This window comes from Tamandua tetradactyla (genome assembly GCF_023851605.1).
Source record: "Tamandua tetradactyla isolate mTamTet1 chromosome 22 unlocalized genomic scaffold, mTamTet1.pri SUPER_22_unloc_3, whole genome shotgun sequence".
Classification (NCBI taxonomy): domain Eukaryota; kingdom Metazoa; phylum Chordata; class Mammalia; order Pilosa; family Myrmecophagidae; genus Tamandua; species Tamandua tetradactyla.
The window spans coordinates 215540-239275 of NW_027518253.1; the positions used below are offsets into that span (position 1 = coordinate 215540).

General features: G+C 38.2%; 1 long non-coding RNA gene across 5 annotated transcripts in view; it reads right to left on the minus strand.

Moving 5' to 3' along the window:
• The window catches only part of LOC143673003 (uncharacterized), a 66298-nt gene that overhangs the window by 22074 nt on the left and 20488 nt on the right, over positions 1–23736 (minus strand). For 2 of the 5 annotated variants that reach the window (XR_013170137.1, XR_013170135.1), the window contains 2 exons: positions 14860–15942; positions 9630–9732 (listed from right to left, as the gene is read on the minus strand). This is a non-coding gene — a long non-coding RNA (uncharacterized LOC143673003). Of the gene's footprint in view, positions 1–9629; positions 9733–14859; positions 15943–21905; positions 22029–23736 lie in introns of all 5 variants that reach the window. The other 3 variants (XR_013170134.1, XR_013170136.1, XR_013170133.1) reach the window with 3 other exon arrangements.

Below are 23736 nucleotides of genomic sequence, written 5' to 3' on the forward strand. Positions count from 1 at the left end.
GAAAACTGAAGACATTCTGACTTTCAGTGTATATATTTACTGTTTTTCCTTCTGCAAGTATGCAGCTTCTTGTGATGACAAAAGTTAAGCTTGCTGGGATGAAATGACATTAGGTAAGGAATTTGACCCTTTTAGTTCATGGTTAGAGGTATAAGCATGTACAAAATGGTTAATTCCTGAGTTTTTTTAGCATAGGAATCATCTGTAAACCAAAAAGCATAAGCAATATCAATTGGCATTTCTTGCAAACTTATTCAATGGGTTAAAAATTGGTCATTCAATGTCCTTGGTAACAGAGACCATCAGGAGATAGAAATAGGGTAAGATAGTGGGTAATTGGAGCTGAAGGGATACAGACTGTGCAACAGGACTGGATACAAAAACTCAGAAATGGACAGCACAATACTATTTAGCTGTAATGTAATTATGTTAAAACACTGAATGAAGCTGCATGTAAGAATGATAGAGGGAGGAGGGCTGGGGACATAAATGAAATCAGAAAGAAAGATAGATGTTAAAGATTGAGATGGTATAATCTAGGAATGCCTGGAGTGTATAATAATAGTGAAATGTACAATGTACAAATTTTAAAAATGTTTTGGCATGAGGAAGAACAAAGGAATGTCATTACTGCAGGGTGCTGAAAATAGATGATAATTAATACTTTAAAATGTCACCTTATGTGTGAGACTAAAGCAAAAAATGTTTATTTGTTACAAAATTTAGATTTTGACTAGAACATTTACTAATATAACTCATGTAGATAGTTTGATTGAATGTCATAGATACTTGGAATCTCAGGTAGCACATGAGATTTTGTTGGTTTGTCCAGAGTGAGCCCCCAGTGAATCCCAGAATGATTTGATCAGTGACTGGAAAAGTATTTGCAAGCCCCCTTCGGGGAATGGTGAGAGTGGGGAGAAATTCAACTTCCCCAAGTTGAATTCTTGATATTCTCACAAGCAATGTGGACAACCAAAGCTATAGGCTGAGCCCCCAGTCTTGGGGTTTGTTCACATGAAACTTAACCCCACAAAGGATAGGTCAAGTCTACTTAAAATTTAGGCCTAAGAGTCACCCCCAAGAGAGCCTCTTTTGTTGCTCAGATGTGGCCTCTCTCTCCAGCCAATATGATGAGCAATCTCACCACCCTCCCCCTCTCTGCATGGGACATGGTTCCCAGAGGTGAGGACCTTCCTGGCAATGTGGGACAAAGATCCTGGAATGAGCTGAGACTCAGCATCAAAGGACTGAGAAAAACCCTAGAATGAGCTGAGAATTAACATCAAGGGATTGAGAGAACCTTCTCGACCAAAAGGGGGAAGAGTAAAATGAAACAAAGTGTCAATGGCTGAGATATTCCAAACAGAGTTGAGAGGTTATCCTGGAGGTTATTCTTATGCATTAAGTAGATATCACCTTGTTGTTCAAGATGTAGTGGAGAGGCTGGAGGGAATTACCTGAAAATGTAGTGCTGTGTTCCAGTAGCCATGTTTCTTGATGATGATTGAACAATGATATAGCTTTCACAATGAAACTCTGTGAATGTGAAAACCTTATGTCTGATGCTCCTTTTAGCTACTATATCAACAGAAGAGTAGAACATATGGAATAAAAATAAATAATAGGGGGAACAAATGTTAAAATAAATTCAGTTTGAAATAGTGGTAAATGAAAGCAAAGGGTAAGGGGTATGGTACGTATAGTTTTTTTTCTCTATTATCATTTTATTTCTTTTTCTGTTGCATTTTTATTTCTTTTTCTAAATCGATGCAAATGTACTAAGAAATGATGAATATGCAACTATGTGATGATATTAAGAATTACTGATTATATATGTAGAATGGAATGATATCTAAATGTTTTGTTTGTTAATTTTTTTAATTAATAAAAAAGTTTAAAAAATTGGTCATTCAAAGCTATACATCATGAGGAGTTTCATCACAAATAGTATGAAGAAACATAGTAGATTATGGTTGTGAAAATGACCAAACGAAACACCTGGAGGAGAAAGTAAGAGAGTTTCATAGGAAGATAACCTGTTGGTAGAAAAATCTTCATCAAAATGAGGGACATAAATAGTCAATGGAGATTCCTTAATTAATTCTTAAATTGATACTGAACTCTTGCCACCAAAGCAATAGACCTCACATAAAAATGTTCCTTGGCTATAGCACACAACTGCAGGCTATAATTTGATAAAGGTCTATGTTAGTCTCCAAATATTTGTGTAAGAAAACCTAAGACGTTCCTTTCCTGTTCATAGACAAGGAGAAAAAGTGTAATATGAAATTGGATTGTCCCAGAGCAGGAGCATTGGCAAACTATGCTTTATAAACTTGAAGGATTTTTGTCTAGTTTCATCCTGTTTATGGGGCTCAATTAATTTAGCTTTAAAGGATGCTTGCAGAGGTGGAGTTATCAAAGAAAAATTAAGAATCCAACTTTCAGAACATGCATGCAAGTCCTGAAAATCCTCTTATATAAGGTTGATCTTGGAAGGAGGCAAACTTAGAATGCTTTGGATTTGGTTAAATTCTTGAAGGAGACCCTGGGGGCAGAAATAGATGGGGAATAAATAGTGGGGCTTATATAAGTTGGTGATATGGACTATAAATTGATTGGAATAATACCTAAAAGAAGTTAATACTTAAAATTTAGTATTTTACTGAAAGGAAAGTAATATGTATAGGACTTAATTCCTTATCCTGGTTTGTTGAATCTTGTTCTAAAAGTTTTAAATTAGTTTCCACCTTTTGAGAGAAAGATATGTGTGCTTGGAATACACAATGAAATATCTTTGCAGAGATGAATTGAAGTAGATAGGACTAGTAAAAACTGATTCATGTCTTGTAAAAGTCCTTTGAAAGGGAAGTGGTGGAGTTAAATATGGTTATGGTTTGTTGGAGATCCCCATTGAAAAGTTTCTTTACTCCAGGGAAAAGGGTTAATGTGGGTGGTGGGATTTAAGACATAGAAGGTGGCCCCAGTATATGTTAGAACCCATATATCCTCATTTATGATTATCATATCTATTGCACCCAAAGATGTGGGTAAATGGAAAAACACTGTTTTATGCCCAGAGAAACCATATTAGGTGCACTGAAAGTCACTGTTCTAGTTTGTAAGCTGCCAGAATGCAGTTTACCAGAACTGGAAGAGATTTTTACAAATGGGGAATTTATTAAGCTGCAAGTTTACAGTTTTAAGGACATGAAACTGTCAAAATTAAGGCACCAAAAAGAAGTTACCTTCACTTAAGAAATGCTTATGGAGTTTGGGGTTTCTCTCAGCTGCAAGGGCACATGGTGATGACGTCTACTAGCTTTCTCTCTTGACTTCTTGTTTTATGAAGCTCCCCTGGGACATTTTCCTTCTTCATCTTCAAAGATCTCTGGCTATGTGGACTTTTTTGGTTCTGGTAGCTCTAAAGCTTTTCCCAAAATGCTTCCTCTTAAAGGGCTCTAGTAAGTAATCCCACCTTGAATGGATGGAGACACAACTCCGCAGAAACCATCTAAACAAAAGTTACCATCCACAATTAGGTGGTCATATCTCCACCAAAATAATCAAAGAAGATTCCACACAGCAATATTGACTAAGGATTAAAGGACAAGGCTTTTCTGGGTTCATAATCACTTCCAACTGGCAAATTCCACCCTTTGAGACCCCAGAAGACATGATCTTTCTAAGTGTAAAATACATTCATTCCAAAACAATATTAGAAATCCTTAAACAATTTCAGTAACAAATCAAATATACTACAAGTCAGAAATGATACACAATCTCATCGAAATCAGCTACATGCATGGTTGTCTTAAGGCAAAATTCTCCTCTGGCTCTGGACCTGTAAAACTCAAAATAAGTCATCTGCTAACAATATACAAAGGATGAACACTCATACAATACATGTATGCATTTCCATAAGGAGGAATTTGAAGGAACATGGGTCATTGGACCTCACAGTTCTGAAAATCTGCAGGGCAAACACCATTGATTTCAAAGGCAGAGAGTCATTTATCCTTGGGGTTTTAGAAAGTGGCAGTTGTACCCTTTCCAAAGGCCTATTCAGTGGCCATGCTCTCTCTGAATACTGGTATAGAGTTTGCAAACTTGGGAGACATTGGCAAGACCACATTTTACTTGGCTTCACCCTCTCCAAGCATTGGGACTGCACCTGGGCTCTCTGTCATCTCTGGGGCACACTCTCAACCCCCCCCCCAGAACAATGGGGTAGAAGCCAGACTGCCCTGAATCCCCAGTTTATTCACTCCACCTTCTCTGAAGCTTTAGGTGGCACAAGTATTCTTGAACAGTGAAGTAGAAGGCCCACCGTCTGCTTCTAGGGCAAACTTACCCATTCCATGTGTATGGGTCAGTCCACTTTCCTGGCCTGAGTTTTCCTGGCTCCAGAGCTTAGTCATCATGGTTTGGCCTCTGGAGACATTTTTCCTTTACTTTGTCTCTCTACTGTCTCTTTTATCCCAGATCAGCAGTGGTTTTGCTTATACAGATCTCACAGCACTCTTGTTGGTTTTATGTTCAATAAACTGGGATTACACCCATTGGACAAAAGGACTTTCCAAAAACCTTCTTGGATAACTCCATCTTCAATCCTGGCTTGTTCTGAAATGACTGACTAATTCCATGTTTGGGCAATCCTCATGTGGGGCCCTGTTCACTGTGTTCTCACTTTCTGGGAGCCCAGAATTTTTCAGAACACCAATGTCTGTTTCCTTTGCACTGAAGAGTTCAGTTCTCCACTTATCTTTTTCATCTTGAATTTTACTTTAAGCTGCAAGGAGCAATAAGGCTGCATTTCCCATGTTTAGTTTGGAAATTTCCTTAGCTAAGTATCCCAGGTGTCACTTTTAAATTCTAACTCTCATCCAACAGCAGTACACAATTTTTCAGCATTCTTTGCCACTTTAAAGCAAGGATTGTCTTCCTTTCAGTTTGCAATAACACAGGCATCATTTCTATCTAAAGTCTCATCAAAGGTATCTTTAAAGCCCATATTTCTACCAACAGTCTCTTCAAAGCAATTCAGGGCCTTCCTTTTAAAAACTTCACAACTCCTCCAGAATCTTCCCCTTATCCATTTAAAAAGCTGTTCCAAAATGTTTGGTATTTGCAAAACACAGCACCCCACTCTTCTGGTACCAAAATCTGTGTTAGTTGGTAAGGTGCTGGAAAGTGATATACCAGAAATGGAACAACTTTTAAAAGCTGGGTATTAAATAAGCTACATGTTTATAGTTCTAAGGCCATGAAAATATCCAAATTAAGTCAACAACAGGAGGTTACTTTCACTCAAGAAAGGTTGATGAAGTTTGGGGTTTCTCTCTCAGCTGGCACATGTCAACATCCACAAGCTTTCTCTCCCAGCTTCCTGTATCATGAAGCTCCCCCAGGGCATTTTCCTTATTTATCTCCAAAGTCTCTGGCTGTGTTGACTCTTTTAGTTTTGGTTGCTCTAAAATTTTTCAAAAGTGGTTCCCTCTTAAATTGCTCCAATATGCATCCCCAATGTGAATGCATGGATACAAATCTCCATGGAAACCATCTAATCAATATTTACCACCCACAATTTGGTGGGCTATACCTGCTTGGAAAAAATCAAAAAAGATTCCACCTAGGGATGTTGAATGTGGATTAAAGGACATGGCTTTTCTGTGGCACTTAATAGCTTCAACCAGCACGGTCACCTTAGTTGTTTAGAGAGCTATTTCTGGTTGTATTAGTTGGACTCTTTTCCAATGTCCAGGTTATTACAGTAATTATAATTACTGTTGTCCTAAAACATGGTACCTAAAAGGTTTCATTGTCTGCTTAGTTAGCTGATAAAAATGTAAACTCATTGTTTGAGCTAATATTATTTGTGCTGTTTTAGTTTGGGATGATTTCCCTTTTAGCTTTCTTAAAGTTCTGTTCTAATTGATGTGAAGGACTTTTAAAATCATTAGGTTCCACTCCATTGTGGCCATTTTAGTTGCTTACATTTCAAAGTGTGGTGTTTAGTTCTTCTGAAAGACCATTAACAAAAGTAGAATTAAATAAGGTTGAATTTTCATAGTTAAGAATTACTTAAAGATTTTTTATGACTCTGCTATAATATTCATAAGTGGGCTTACCAGGTTTTGTGGGTACATTGTTGAATTATCTCCAACCAATAATTTTGGGAAAACTTCAGGCATGAACTTATAAAGTTGATTCACTAGCTTACATGCTTCAATTTTGTCAGTAGTTCTTCATTTTGAAAAGTTATTTAAGGGAACTTTCCAATTGGTTTTGTCTATTCTGAATTTGCCATGGCCTTCAACAGTGGTCATGTGAATTAAATTGTAAAGGTCTAAATATAACCTCAATGATAAGATTGAATACTTTGACAAAGCCTACTGGGTCTTCAGTGGAATTTGAGAAATCTCATTACTATGGAAGTGGAGTTTGACTAATCGAGGACATAGAAAATGTGGACAGGAGGGTTTCAAAGGAAGATAGAATGTCAGGGTCAGGAGTTCCAGATAATTTTTCAAGCTCAAAATTTTAACTTAGATGTTTCTTTGTTTATTTAATATTTTCTTCCTGAAGACAGGCAGTTTTAGAATTAATTACATTTGGAAACTTCCAAGTGCTATTTAAAATACATGCCTCATTCACATTGCTTCGTATTAGAGTCCCTATTTTCTAGTTGAGATTTTACCAAAACACTCTGAAAAGTGAAGGAAGTGAACTACATATCTTATATTTCAAAGCTCAGATTTTCTCTTGTTTTTGACATGATTATGGGTTGAGTCAAGCTTTCCCCCTTGCAAGATGCTTACATTTTCTTTTTTTAACTTGGAAATAGATAACTTATTAGCATTTCTATTAGGTTAATGTTATAACTTTATGGGACATCTGCAGTTATGCAGCATACATTGAGCACCTTCTGTGTGGTTTTCCACTGCATTATGTTGGAGCAGTATAAGAACTTTTATTTTCTGGGAATTATTTTTGTCCCCAGAACAAAAATATAGAGAAAGAAAATGCCATGGTCAGGTTCCTGTGTCAACTTGGCCAAGTGGGGGTTAGGCAAGTGCTAGCTTGTCTGTTGTGATGGAGACATTTCAGAGAATTAAATTATGATCATGTCAGCTGCATCCATAGCTGATTCCATTTGTAATCAGCCAAGGGGAGTGTCTTCTGCAATGAGTGAGGCTTAATCAAAGCACTGAAAGCCTTATAAGGAGGATTCAGAAGAGACAGGATTCCTGCTCAGCTGGTGAGCCTCTCCTGTGGAGTTCCCCTAGACCCTCCATTGGAATTATCAGCTTCACAGCCTACTCTACGGATTTTGGATTCTGCATTCCCATGGTCATGTGAGGCACTTTTATAAATTTTATATTACGAGTGTTCCCTGTTGATTCTGTTTCTCTACAGAAACCTAACTAATACATCTTGGTACCAGGAGTGGTTCTTAAGAAACAGAATCTTAAAAACGGGCTTTTATGAATGGTTTTCTACTTTGACTGGACTCAAAGACACTAAGGACTCTGATTTCTGTAATTGGAATGACCCTCCCAATCCATGGAGTGAGTTGGCAAAAGAGAAAGTCAAAATATCACCATCCGATTCTCCTAATGCTTCACTTGTACAAAGCCAGGCTCTGGGGGACAATGTTTTTGACTGCTTTACAGAGTTTTGTAGAAATAAGAGGTATAGAGATGTTGGTTGTTTTTTGTTAGACATACTGGCTACATTAAGGGATGAAAGCGATGGGCATAAGGCTTCAAACAAGAAGCATAAGTGCCATCTGAAAGATGCAGACATTTCCGTGAGTATCCTGAAGGAAAATCTTATTTCCTGTAGCTGTAGACTTGAGATCTCTGAAAATCAGACTCCGAATCTTATTGTTAGAGTAGCAACTTCACAACATAAACTGAAATCTCAATCTTGCATCGTGTCTGCCATTAAAGTGAGGGCATTGATTTTCATCCCTGAAAAATGGGATGGTGACATATGGATTGATAATGATGTTGGGGGTGAGGATGAAACCCTAGATCATGCAGTGTCTTCTCTAGATAACCCTGTAATAGTTTGACCTGAGGACATAACTGCCCCACCTCCAGTCTGCCTTGAGGAGTTGGCCACCCAACCTCCTCTTGAAGGAATTAGCCCTAGAGTGATTAATCCTCTTTCACAAGATGAAACTGCAAATGAAGGCCCTGAAGCAAATGGCTTGGAAGATATTTCTAATTCTTTTCATGACCCACCCCCACCACCCCTCATTTCTTCCAGACCTATAACCAGACTAAAGTCCCAACAGACCCCTAAAGCTGAGGTACAAAGTATCACACATGAGAATATACATTATATTCCAAAAGAACTGAGTGAGTTTTCCAATTTATATATACAGAACTCAGGGAAATAGGTGTGGGAAAGGATTTTAAGGGTGTGGGATAATGTTGGGAGGAATATAAGGCTGGATCAGGCTGAATTTATTGATATGGTCCCACTAAGCAGAGATACTGCTTTCAATATTATAGCTCAAGTGGTTAGAAAATGTATTAACAGTTTGTTTGGAAGGTTGGTTGAAACATGGATCAAGAGGTGGTCAACATTACCTGAGGTTGAAATGCCAGAATTGCTCTGGTATAATGTAGATTAGGGGATCCAGAGGCTTAAAGAGATTGGAATGTTAGAGTGGATTTATCATGCAAAGCCTGTTATTATACCCCAGGAATGTCTGGAGGATGCACCTTTTACCAGAACAGTGAGAAATAAATTTGTGAGACTAGCACCATCATCCCTAAAGAACTCTGTGGTTGCACTTCTCTGTAGGTCAGATATTACTGTAGGAACTGCTGTCACTGAGCTGGAATCCTTAAACACAATGGGGATGACAGGATCCCGAGTTGGCAGAATCCAGGTGGCAGCATTTAATTGCCAAAGACAGGGTAGACGTGGCAAACTCAAAGGAGTCATCAAAATTATATGACATGCAGAGATTTGTGGCATTGGCTAGTAAATCATGAGGTATCTAGAAATACAATAGAAGGGCAGTCTACTAAATTCTTGTTTGAGGTGTATCAACAAAAGAGTTCTAGGTCAGGTGAACAGAAGTCTAACCTGAATTACAAAAACACAGAGACACTGCCCCTTAATCAATGTCCAGACTTGAAACAGTCTACAGAACCAGAGTCACTTGAATGAATGTGAGGCCAGGTTCCTTTGGGGGAGAACTCTGTTACTCTGCCACAAGGAACCTTTTACCAGGGTAACTGTGTATTGGGGAAAAGGAAATGATCAGATATTTGGGGGATTATTAGACACTGGTTCAGAAGTGACATTAATTCCAGGGGACCCAACACGTCACTCTGGACCACCAGTCAGAGTAGGGACTTATGGAGGCCAGGTGATCAATGTAGTTTTAGCTCAGGTCCTTCTCACAGTGGGTCCAGTAGGCCCCCGGACTCATTCTGTTGTTATTTCCCCAGTTCCAGAATGTATAATTGGTATAGACAAACTGGCAGAATCCCCACATTGGCTCTCTAACTTATACAGGAAGGACTATTATGGTAGGAAAGGCCAAGTGGAAGCCAGTAGAACTGCCCCTACTGAGCAAAATAGTAAATCAGAAGCAATACCTGATTCCTGGAGGGATTGCAGAGATTACTGCCACTGTTAAGGACTTGAAAGATGCAGGGGTGGTGATTCCCACCACATCTCCATTCAGCACTCCTATTTGACCTACACAGAAAACAGATGAGTTTTGGAGGATCACAGTGGATTATCATAAGCTTAAACTGTTGGTAAATCTAATTACAGATGCTATTCCAGATGTGGATCATTGCTTGAGCAAATCAGTACATCCCCTGGTACCTGGTATGCAGCTATTGATCTGGCAAATGCTTTTTTCTCAATAGCTATTAACAAGGACCACCAGAAACAGTTTGCTTTCAGCTGGCAAGGTCAGCAATATACTTTCACTGTCCTACCTCAGGGGTATATCAATTCTCTGGCCCTATGTCATAATCTTGTCCGCAGGGATGTTGATCAGTTCTCCCTCCCATGAGGCATCACACTGGCCCATTATATTGATGATATCATGTTGATTGGACCTAGTGAGCAAAAAGTAGCAACTGCTCTAGATTTACTAGTAATTTATTCGCATGTCAGAAGATGGGAGATAAATCCAACAAAAATACAGGGGCCTTTCACCTCAGTGAAATTTCTAGGTGTCCAGTGGTGTGGGGCATGTTGAGATATTCCTTCCAAGGTGAAGGAAAAGTTACTGTATCTGGCCCCTCCTATGACCAAAAAAGAGACATAATGCCTAGTTGGTCTTTTTGGGTTTTGGTGACAACATATTTCTCATTTGGGTATGCTACTTTAACCCATTTATTGAGTGACCAGAAAAACTGCTAATTTTGAGTGCGACCAGAACAAGAGAAGGTTCAGTAACAGGTCCAGGCTTTTGTACAAGCTGCTCTGCCACTTTGGCCATATGATCCAGCAGATCCAATGTGCTGGAAGCATCAGTGTCCAATAGAGATGCTGACTGGAAACTTTGGCAGGCCCCTATAGGAGAATCACAATGCAGACCCTTAGGATTTTGGAGCAAAGCCTTACCATCAGCTGCAGATAACTACTGTCCTCTTGATAAACAGCATTTGGCCTGCTACTGGGTCTTAGTAGGGACTGAGAAAGAGCTTTTGGCTACTACTGGGCCTTAGTAGAGACTGAACCTTTAACCATGGGCCACCAAGTTACCATGAGAACTGAATTGCCTATCATGAGCTGGGTGTTGTCTGACCCACTAAACCATAAAGTTGGGCATGCACAGCAGCACTCTATTGTAAAACAGAAATTGTATATACAAGATAGAGCCAGAGCAGGTCCTGAAGGCACAAGTAAGTTATATGAAGAAGTGGCCCAAATGCCCATGGTTTCCACTCCTGCAACATACCTTCCTTTCCCAGACCAGAGCTATGGCCTCTTGGGGAGTTCCTTACAGTGAATTGACTGAGGAAGAGAAAATTCAGGCCTGATTTACAGATGGTTCAGCAAGTTCCACCCAAAAGTGGACAGCTGCAGCATTACAACCCCTTTCTGGGGTGCCCTTGAAGGACAGTTGTGAGAGGAAATCCTCCCAGTGGAAAGAACTTTGAGCAGTGCACCTGGTTGTTCATTTTGTTTGGAAGGAAAACTGGGCAGAGATGCATTTGTATACTGACACATGGGCTGTTGCTAATGGTTTGGCTGGGTGGACAAGGACTTGGAAAGACCGTAATTGGAAAATTGGTGACAGTGAGGTCTGGGGAAGAAGTATGTGGATAGACATTTCTGAGTGGGCTGAAAACATGAAGATATTTGAATCCCATGTGAATGTATACCAGAGGGTGACTTCAGCACAAGAAGATTTTAATAATCAAGTGGATACGATGACCTGTTCTGTGTATACCAGTCAGGCTCTTTGCCCAGCAACTCTTGTCATTGCCCAATGGGCTCATGAACAAAGTTCATGGTGGTAGGGGTGGAGGCTATGCATGGGCTCAGCAACATGGACTTCCACTTACCAAGGCTGACCTGGCTACAGCCACTGGTGAGTGCCCAATCTGCCAGCAGCAGAGACCCACACTCAGCCCCTGATATGGCACCATTCCCCAAGGTGACCAGCCAACAATGCTTATGCCAAAACTACCATCCATGGGCTTAAAAAATGCTTTAGCCATCATCATAGTATTCCACATAGCATTGCTTTTGATCAAGGAACACACTTCACAGCAAATGAAGTGCAGGGATAGGTGCATGCTCATGGAATTCTCTGGTCTTACCATGTCCCACATCATCCAGAAGCAGCTGGTTTGATAGAACGTTGGAATGACCTTTTGAAAGCTCAATTATGGTGTCAACTAGCTGGCAATACTTTGAAAGACTGGATAAATGTTCCCCAGGAAGCTGTATATGCTCTGAATCAGCGTCTGTTGTATGGTGATGTTTCTCCCATAGCCAGGACCTGTGGGTCCAGGAACCAAGGGGTGGAAATGGGAGTGGTACCACTCACTATTACCCCTAGTGATCCACTAGGAAAATTTTTGCTTCCTGTCCCTGCGACCCTGATCTCTGTTGGTCTACAGGTTTTAGTTCCAAAATGGGGAGTGCTTCTTCCAGGAGAAACAACAATGATTCCACTGAACTGGAAGTTAAGACTGCCACCTGGTCACTTTGGGCTACTTATGCCATTGGATCAACAAGCCAAGAAGGGAATTACATTACTGTCTGGGGTAATTGATCCTGGCTATCAGGAAGAAGTAGGACTGCAACTACACAATGGAGGTAAAGAAAAGTTTTCTTGGAAATATAGGAGATCCCCTAGGGTGTCTTTTAGTACTACCATGCCCTATGATTAAAATAAATGGAAAGCTGCAACAACGCAATCCAGGCAGAATTACCAATGGGTCTGAAACTTCAGGAATGAAGGTCTGGGTCACCATAACAGGCAAAGAACCATGGCCTGCTGAAGTGCTTGCTGAGGGTAAAGGGAACATGGAATGGGTAGTGGAAGACGATAGTGATAAATTTGAACTTTGACCATGTGATAAGTCACAGAAATGAGGAATGCAATGCTGTTTTGTTCACGGTATACTATTTAAGTTGTAAGATATCAAGTTTAAGAAGGAATATTAACCGAGGATTTGCACCCTATTCTGGAGAGATTTAATGTGTTTCTAGTAATATGGAGGACAGTTGAGTATTGTTAGGTTAAAGGAAAAATGTGCATTTTATTGTTTTTTATTTAGAAATTAGGTATGGTTTAAGGTGGTATGTATAGTTGCCAAGTTGACAAGGGGTGGACTGTCATGGTCAGGTTCATGTGTCAATTGGCCAAATGGTGGTTGGGCAAGTGCTGGCTTGTCTGTTGCGATGAGGACATTTCAGAGAATTAAATCATGATCATGTCAGCTGCATCCACAGCTGATTCCATTTTTAATCAGCCAAAGGAGTGTGCCTTCTGCAATGAGTGATGCTTAATCTAATCACTGAAAGCATTATAAGGAGGATTCAGAAGAGCCAGACTTCCTCTTTAGGCTGGTGAGCCTCTCCTGTGGAGTTTGTCCAGATCCTCCATTGGAATCATCAGCTTCACAGCCTACTCTGAGGATTTTAGACTTTGCAGTTCCATGGTCACATATGACACTTTTATAAATTTTATATTTGTGAGTGTTCTTTGTTGATTCTCTTTCTCTAGAGAACCCTAACTAATACAGAGAACATTAGGATAAGACTCATGACCATGTTTTTGGCAGTGTTTTCTTAGATTTGACACCAAGAAAATGAGCAACAAGAGAAAAAATAGATAAATGAACTTCATCAAAACTTAAAACTCATGTACATCAAATGATATTTTTAGGAAATGTGAAAGGGTGACTCGTGGAATGGTGATAATACTTGGAAGCAAATATCTGATGAGGATTTAATATAAAACTACATTAAGAACACCTCAACTAAGCAACAAAACAAAAACAAATTAAAATATTGTCAAAGAACTTGAATAGATATTTTACAAAAGTTGTGTAAGTGGCCACTAAGTACCTGAAAAGATGCTCAGCATCATTAACTATTAATGAAACAGAAATCAATATGACAATAACCTATTGATGAAATGCAAATTTTAAAAATAGTGCTTCACATAATACTAGGATGGTTATAAATAAAAACAGAATAAAACAGAAAATAGTCAGTGTTGGTGAGGATTTGGAGAAATTGGGACTCACATATAGATAGGAGGAACATAAAATCATGAATACAATGTGTAAAACAGTTTATTGAGTCCTCAGATAGTTGGACATAGAATTACCATGCATGATAATTAAGTTTATTTGTCAACTTGAATATGTGGTGATGTCCAGTTATTTGGTTGAGCATGCACTAATCTGATTACTACTGAGCTTATTTCATAGAAAGAAATGCATCTATATTGGTTGTTTGCATTTAGGGCTCATGCACCCTGCAGTAAGCAACTGAGATAGCCCTCAGCAAGTGGAGAGGTCATCCAATCAGTAGGAAGTCTTAAAGTACAGAACTGGAGAAATCAGAAAGAATTTCTTTCTCTACTTCAGTCAACCAGTTTCTCCTAGGGAATTCAATTTCCCCTTCATGGGAGTTTCCAGTTTATGGTCTGCTATATATATAATTTGGATTTACCAATTCCCATGGTTGTATGAGTCAATACCCATTATATTGAATGATAGATAGATTTTGATACAGAGAGCACAATAAGGATACACAAAGTATCAATATGGATACTCCTACTCAAATTTTTGTAAGAGGCCAGGTTCTAGGTGACAGGATATTTGATACATTATCATATTTTTGAAGTTAGAAAATATAATGAGCTTGGCTTGTTGCTCCTGAATAAATTGTTAAAAGAAAGGATGAGTTCAGAGATTCAGATTTCTATCTCAAGCATCAAATGAATGACATGAAAACTTCTACCTCTGTAATTTCTTGTAGTTGGAGAGTGAGATTTCTGAAAAGTAAATGCAACTCTTATCATGCAAGTAGCTGAATTACAATACACTTTGAAATCTCAACTATGCAGTGTGGCTGTTGTTAAAGTAAGGACAGTGATTGGGAAGGAATGGGATCCTGACAATTTGAATAAAAACACATAGGCTGATCATGATGATTGTGGGAACATTGACACCAAAGATTTTGCTGAGTCTTCTTTACCAGATAAATCTGTAATGGCCTCCCTTGAGGAATCAGCCATGTCACCTCCATCTGAGAATATCCCTGCTGTTTTAAATTTCTAGATGGCAAAGAAAATATCTTGCAGTGGGTTGACTTAACCACAAAAATTTATTGACTCACAATTTCAAAGATTAGAACTTTGTTTCCTCCAAGGATCAGTCTGTACTTGGGTTGCCAGAAATTTCTGTGGTTCTCTGACTTTTCCATAAGTGTTAGTGTCTTCTTTTTCTGCCAAATTCCCTTGAATTCCCAGACTTTCCTGCTTCATGTGGCTTCTCTCTCCATCTATCTTTTTCTCTGTTTATGAAAGACTTCAGAAATCTATATTAATACCCAAAATTCACTTGGGCCACATCATAGCTGTAATAATCTCTTCAACATGTCTAGTTTACAATATGTTCACACCCACTGGAATGAATTGAGAAAATATTTTTTTCTTGGGACATGACTCCAAGCCACCACACCTGCTTTTCTTGATGAACCTGTAAGTTGACTGCCTTGAGAAATGACCCACACACCTCTGTATGAGATTAACTCCGTTTCACCAGCTGAAACTGTAATGGAACGCCTTGAGATGGTTGACTCACAAGACACTGCTAGTTCCTCTCATGGCCTACCCAATAAATCCTCTATTCTTCAGACCTATAAATAGACTGAAGCCCCAACATAACTGAAAAATAAGGCACAAAATGTCACCTTTGAGAAGGTATGTCATATTCCAAAAGAACTGTATGATTTGTTTTCTTAATTCATACAGACAGAAATCTGGGGAATATGTATGGTAATGGGTACTAAGGAGAGAATAATGGTGGAAGGAATATAAAGTTGGATTAGGCTGAATAAGATTGATATGGGCCCATGAAGCAGAGTTTCTGGATTCAGTCTTGTAGATTAAATGTTTAGAAAGGGCTCTAACTCTTTGATAGGTTTGTGAAAACATGGGCCAAAATGTGGTCTACTCTAAGTGAAATGGAAATGTCAGAACTTGTCTGGTATAAAATAGAGGAAGAAATACAAATGCTTAGAAAGATTGGAATGTTACAGTGTATTTATCATGAGACATGCTTACCCAGACTGGTACTGTCCAGATGGCACAACTTTCCCTACAACAGTGAGGAATGAATTTGAAAGCAGATAACTCTGTAGTCACTCTTCTATGCAGGTCAGATTTATTGTGGGAACTTATGTTACTGATCTTGGATCCTTAAACACAATGAGAATGATGAAATTTCAGGTTAGCAGAGCCATGTGACATCACTTAATTGCCAAATATAAGGGGGGCATGGTAACTGTAATGGACAGCAGATTCAAAGCAGTAATCAGAGCAGTCTGACTCACAGAGACCTATGGCATTAGGTAGCTGACTATGAGATACCTGGAAATGAAATAGATGGGCAGTGGACTAAATTCTTATTTGATCTGCATAAGCAAAAGTGGTCTGGGTCTAGTGAACAAAAGTCTAACTTGAATTAAAAAAGAGAGTTATGGCCTCTCAGTTTCCAGACTTAAGAGAGTTTAAAAGGCCTAGAACACTTGAATGAAGGAAAATCTGGGTCCCTCTGAAGATGTACACTGCACACTGCTAAAAAAAAAACCATGCTATTAATCCTGCCTTCCTAAAAAGAGCCTATGGCCTTTTACCAGGGTGACTGTGTCTTGGGGAAAGGGAAATGATCAGAGACATCAGTGTTTCCTGGATAATGGCTCTGAACTGACACTAGTTCCAGGAGACCTAGTCAGAGTAGTTGGTTTATGGAAGTCAGAAAATCAAAGGAGGTTTAGCTTTGGTTCATCTCACAGTGGATCCAACAGATCCCCAAATCAATTCCTTGGTTACTGCCTCAGTTCCAAAATGCATAATTGGAATAGACATACCTGATAAATAGCAACTTACTCACACTGGTTCCCTCACTGGCCTGTAGAATGAGGACAATTATAATAGGAAAGGTGAATTTGAAACCTCTAGAACTTGCTTCTACCCAGTAAAACAGTAAATGAAAAGCAATACTACATCATGAAGGGACTACAGAGTTTTATGCCACCATCAGTGACTTGAAGGATGTAGGGATGGTGATTTCTACCACATCCTCATACAACTCTCCTATTTGGTCCATGCAGAAAACCAATGGATATTCAATGATAATGAATTATCATCAATTTAACCAACTAATAACTTCAATTTCATCTGTGATTCCAGATTTGATATCACTATCCAGATGTGTGTCACTTGAGCAAATGACACATTCACTGGTAACTGGTATGCAGCTATTGATTTGATAAAACTTTTTTCCCTGTCACCTGTTCATACAGACCACAAGGAAAGTTTGCTTTCAGTTATCAAGTCCAGGAATACAACTTCAAACTCTCCTGCCCAATGTCACAATCTACTCCAGAGGGATCATGATCACCTTTCCATAAGACATCACAGTGGTCCATTACATTGATAATATTATGCTAACTGAAACTAGTGGTGAAGAATAGCAATTACTCTCATCTTGTTTAATGTCAGAGAATAGCAAATAAATTCCCCAAAATTCCAGGGTCTTTCTCATCAGTGAAATTTCTAGAAATTCACTGGTGTGGGGCAAATAAAAATATTCCTTCTAATATACAGGGTAAGTTGTTACATCTTTCTCCTTTTATTGCTAAAACTGAGGCATGATGCCTAGCTGACACTTATGGACTTCCCAGGAAACATAATCCTCATTTGGGTGTGGTACTCCAGCCCATTGACTGAGGACTGAAAAAGCCATAAAGCTCAGCATGCAAAATGTTATATACAGGATCATGCCCTAGAAGATCCTACTACCAAAGTAGGTTATAAAATGTAAACTTTCCAGGCAATGAAATACTATTCAGTCATAAAGAGGAATGCAGTTGTAAAACATGATGTAACAAAGATGATCCTTGGAAACACCATGCAATATGAAATAAGCCAAATTCAAAGGTCAAGTGTCATATCATTAAAATGATTTGAAATACCTACAAAAGTAATTCATATGCACAGAAAGTAGATTAGGGGTTTCTAGCATCTGTGGTAAGGGGGAATAGGGAGTTATTGCTTAATGTGTAAAGAATATCTGTTCTGGGTGCTGAAAATTTTTGATAATGGAAGGTGTTGATAGTAAGATTTTGTAAAAGCACTATAGGAAACTGTAAAATAGCATTTTAAAACATTGTAAAAACAATCAAGACCAATAAATTGTACACCTATGGTAAAATGGAAAATATTATGTTGCACATATGCTACCACAAGAAAAAAAGGAAGAGGTTAACTTATGAATAAATACATAATAAATGACCTGGGCCATAAATAGAGTATGAAGTAGAGGAGGTAAATGCTGGGCTTAAATAAGTGAGTTAATTTATGGCATACATAGAACACTGTAAATATTATTCCATATAATAATATTACAACTCATTATGGAGTTGAGATTTATGCTGCACACAAGGTGATGGAGGAGATGGTCATTCATTAATTCACTCATTCATCATTCCAAAAGAATTTGGAGTTTGCTTGAAAAGTACTTTTCAAGTACTGTACTATACTCTGGAGGTAAAACAGAGTTAAGACAGATCAGATTCCAGCACTCAGGAAACTCTGGTAAAGGGAGGACAATAAACAAATAACTAGATAAAATAAATACAGATTTTTCTTAATGCTTTGAAAGTAATTTAAAAGTGTTTTATGATCACTAATAACAGGGGTGTCTACTTTACATAGATCTACTTTCATCTGGGTGATAATATGACATTCAGGCTGAGACCCAAAAGATGAGGAGACAACCATGGAAAATGCTAAGAAGAGGTCATTCTGGAGAGGAACCACAGCAAGGGCAGTGCCACAAAGTGGAAAAATACTTAGAACTTAGCCAGATCTAAGAAAGGGGAAGAAGGTTGGATATGTAAAAGGAGAAATAAGAAAAAGGCAGTTCTCATGGAGTCTTGTAAGTTAAGACATGTTTGGATTTCATTCACAGCCCTCCTATTTGTAAAGGGGATGGGTAATAGTTGGATGATGTGGGAGAAGGACAGAAGCACCAGGATGAGCAAGGAAGTTTGTGGCCAAGTGAACATATTAGCCTGGTTACAGAGGGCTGCTGTGGTGGAAACAGAAGGAGATAAGAGTGGAGTCCAAGATTAAAACTACATTATGAAGGTCCACAGGTGATTCTGTTGCTGTTGCTAGTAAATCTTGGGCCTATGATGTTTGATATTGGTATGATTATTTACTTTCCTTGTAGATAAGAGATGCTACTATTCCTGTTCAATGACTTATCAGATGAAAAGTAAAAATCAAACAATGTCACAAATATTCTAGTAGCCTTTAGGACATTTAAACTCTTTGAATGTTTATCTAGTTATACAGCAACTTAACTGCTAATTTCCATTCTACTGAGTTATATTCATCATTACCAAGAAAATTTTAGTTGGGAAAATTGTAGCCCCCTATAATGCATTAAGGTCAGGGCTTGCAAGGTAAAACCTCTTGGTTTGAGTTGGACAGTTCCAATTTTTGCCATGAAAATCTCACATCCTCTATCAGTTACAGTTGCCCTTGGGAAACTTAACTGTAGCAGATGCAAAGGTATATTTGTCAGTTCCCCATTCATGACTTACAAATGCACTCATTTTCAGAGATTGTGGAAGGGTCAGCTCACAGTTGAGTACCTCCCCAATAATTGCCCTCAGGAAGTAAATGAAGGTTTTAATAGGGTCTGGGATTGTGTCTGGAAGCCAGTATTTATTTTAGGTAAGTGAATCCCAAATTTACACCCTGTCCCCCAGGCACAGCCTACATCTATTAACCAATAGATGCAAAGGTAGAAAATTTTACCCTGTATCCAAATTCATGGCACCTCTGAAATGCCATCCCAGTTCCATAACTCCCTGTATTAGCCATTGCTCAGAAAAAAACAGAAAAAAAAATGACAGGAGATAACTCTAATGAAGTGATGCTGAATTCCCCAGGAGAACCTAGTTGCTGAAGGGAAGATAGAAATTATTTTATCTGGCTGCCGAAATAATCACTTCTCCTTTTAAGGTCTTGAATTGATTGGATGTGACTTCTTTCATTCTGTTTTTATTGTAGATGCAATTAGCCATAGATGCAATCAAATGATTACATTTGATTTAAATGATTTAAATAACCCCACAGAAACAATCTGGCCAGTCATTGCTTGACCAAACCACTGGACACCGGAACTAAGCCAAGTTTACCCTATGAAAATTAACAAAGAATTTAATTTTCCATTAAATTCCTGTCAAATCAGCTGAGTCTCAAATGCCATCAAATGAACTTCTCTTAAACCAACGTGGCTTCCTTACAAATTCCTTACAAATTCCTTACAAATTCCTGTCGAATCAGCTGAGTCACAAATGCCATCAAATGAACTTCTCTTAAACCAATGTGGCTTCCTTACTCCTACAGGGTCAGCTCCTGAAATTCCACCCCAATAAACCCCTATGGTCATGGAACAGAATGTGAGAGCCCTGAGAAAACTGACAACTGCAGTTGGTAAAGAAGTGGGATCATTTTAGGAAAGAGACACTAAAATGAGATTTTGGAGCTTAGTCACTTGCCACTTGCTGGGAATCAGCAACTGCTCACTAGTGATAAATCTAGAACTGAGAGTCTCTGGCCCAATTATAGTACAATTATAAATCTTCACACTTGGAGAATTTCCCATCAGTGGATGGGAAAGCACTGCAGGATGCAATATCTCAAGAACACTAGAGAGTCAGGGAAAATAGTCATTTAAAGAGAGTGTAGAGAATAGCTGTTGCTGGCTACAATCAATACATTGAAAAAAGACAATGAAATACAAAGAGTGATTAATTATAAATTTAAGGCTGAATATAAAAATAAAAGACCTCCTTAGCAGCAGATAATTAAACTCTTAACTCTTGGCACCAGACAGAAGACAACCTAAGAATCAGGCTCAGAGTTAATTAGAAAGGTATAGAACTCCAGTGAAGGCAGAGTCCTCAGTTCAAGCAAGTGGTCATATCAAAGGTCTGACCCTATTTTGGAATGTATTGGATCCTGAGATAAGGGATAAGGACATATGCATCAACATTCTTAAGATCTTTATAACCCCAGATTTCTCCCAAATACTTTGGACCTACAGAACTGACCCATTCCTACCAAAGACCAACCTCACCACCATAGAGAAATGTTTGCTTTGCAAGAAACTACACCCCATTCCCTCACAGGATCTCAGCATCTCTCTTCTGAACAACAGAGTGGGGGATGGCAGAAAAGACAGATGACATTGAATGAAGTAGGGGTAAAGGTAAACAATATGTTGATGATTGTCTTGTAAGGTGAGTAAATATATGCACCAAACTATCAGACACATATACACCTAATGCCATATATGGATGAGTACAGGTGTTTGTTTCTTTTTTAACTACAGTAGATAAAACATTCTAACAATATCTGATGGGAATATTGCTATGGCCTTACATGTCCTTCAATTCAATATTTGTGAATCAGATCCTATCAGTTTACTCAAACCAAAAGATATATAAATATCTAATTTCCTCTACCACATCTATCACTACTCAAAAACCCAGAAAGCCATTCCTTAATTCCTCACTATTAATTCAAATCCCCAGTTGCTTTTAGTCTTTTACACAATATGCTTTAATGCTCTTCATAAATCTTATCACAATATAATACATTTATCTATGTGACTGATTAATGAAACAGGAACTATAAAAGGCAAAAAACAAACCAGACAATATTAAATAGTAAAGGATGACTTTTTTTCAGGGGTCTGCTGTAGCAGGTGACAGAGAGTAGAACTCAAGTCCATTGACACAAATGATAGCAGCTATTTAATAGTTTGAAGGAAAAGCACTGGAAGATAGTAAGGGGGCTTTAGTCACTGGGCTGAATATGGGATTTACTGAAGTTGTACTTAGGAGGGTTTGGTTCCATGGAGATGGGTGAAGGATTTACTGAAGTTGTGATTGGAACCACTTAGTATATAATATTTTCCTTTGAAGGAATCAGGCCATATGGAACCTGGAATTAGGCATGAGGGGGGAGATAAGAAATTCTTCAATTAGTAAGACTCCTGGGTATCAAGAGTTAGAAAGAGAGAGGAGGGAGAGGTTGGGGTGAGTTTGATCTTAGAATAGGCAGGGTCTGAAGTTACCTTTTTTCCACCATTTCTTCATTCTCAGTTGCTTTTCTCTGCAGTAGCACAGCTGCAAGATTGGTTCTGAGTTAGGACAGGGAAGGGAGTAGGCAGTGGCACATTTTTAGTAAGGCTGGAAGACTGGTTAAGAGAAGGGAAAACAGGCTTTATCAAAACCATTACAGTTTTGCTAATCCATATATCCCAATGTCTAGTGTAATGATTGGCCTATGGTAGATTCTCTGCAATTTGTTTTGAATGAATGAATAAATGCATGAAGCTTGTAGATTTTGGAACTCAATGAGGAAACATACGTATGCACATAATAGGAATTTTTTTTGCATGGGCAGACTCTGGGAAATGAACCCAGGTCTCCAGCATGGCAGGTGAGAATTCTACCACTGAGCCACCATTGCCTGCCCAGGGGAAAAATTTTAAACTAAATTGAGAAGAATAAGGATGTGAGCAATTGTATACTTAGAAATTAGGTCACCTAGGTTAAATGGTCATATTTCTAGAAACACAAAAAAAGCTCAAGGTGAATCAAGAAAAAAAAACAGAAAATATCAATAGCTCAATAAGAAATAAAATTTTTGAGTCATTAATTAAAAATATATGTCCCAAACCAGATGGCTTCATGGATAAATTATGCAACATTCAAGGAAAAATTTTCACCAATTCTTCTCAAATTCCTCCAAAAAGTTGAAGAGATGAAACTTTCCTTAACTTACTCCACAAGGCTAGTTTTACCCTGATACCAAAGTCAGATAAAGAGGGAATAGGAAAGAAATATTTGAGACCAATTACACTGTGAATAAAAATGGACAAATCTGCAACAAAATATTGGCAAACCAAATTCTACATCCAAATTCAAATTCAATTAAAAGGATTATTCATCATTACCAAAGAGTTATTATCCAAGTCAATGCTATACACTATATTAATAGAATGAAACATAATCACTTCAATTGATGTAGAAAGGCATTTGGAGAAAATCTACATTTTCTTTATAATAAAGACATATGAAAAACTGGGAATAGAAGATAACTTCCTTAGCATGATTTTTAAAATCTCACCGATAACATTCTTCTCAATGCTGAAAGATTGAAAATTTTTCCTTAACATTGGGTTCAAGAAAAGAATGCCTGGTTTCAACATTGTACAAGAAGTTCTAGCCAGAGAATTTAGAAGAGAAAAAGAAATAAAAGTATAAGAAATTTAAAAGAAGGGTAAAAACATCTCTGTACATAGATCATACAATCTTATCATTCGAAAATCCCACAGAATCCACAGAAAATTAATAGAGGTAATCAAAACATTCAGAAAACTCAAGGACTACGTTATTAATAAGAAAAATTCAGTTGGGTTTTATTAGCTTTTCTCGACCACTGCTTTTCTAGGAAACCAGTCATCATTTCTTTGAATTGTCATTTTTATAAATGGGAGAAGATGATATGTAGGTTTTGAAATATAGTCCGGCCATATACAACTCAAAAGCTTCTCTTTTTAAATCTTATTTTAGAAATGTAGACTACAAATTTCAGCATCCATGTGCCCAGAGTAGGAGAAACTTGACATGATAATTGCCTACAGAGACCCAAAGGCCTTTTCTGATTCACTGATAGGTCAGATTCAGACAGAATCATTTTGGCATTGTGATTCCCTGATTAACACCTGAGTTCCAAGGAGAACCCTGGTTCCTGCAGAGTTTCATTTCTATGTACTCCAATACCCCAAACTGAATCTCTTATTTGAGGTAAAGCAATTCTGAGGTCTCTCTGTCATCTTCAACTAAAGAGTCCTGAATTATATGCTCTCTAGCATCTCATTCTTTTTCTTTTGACCATGG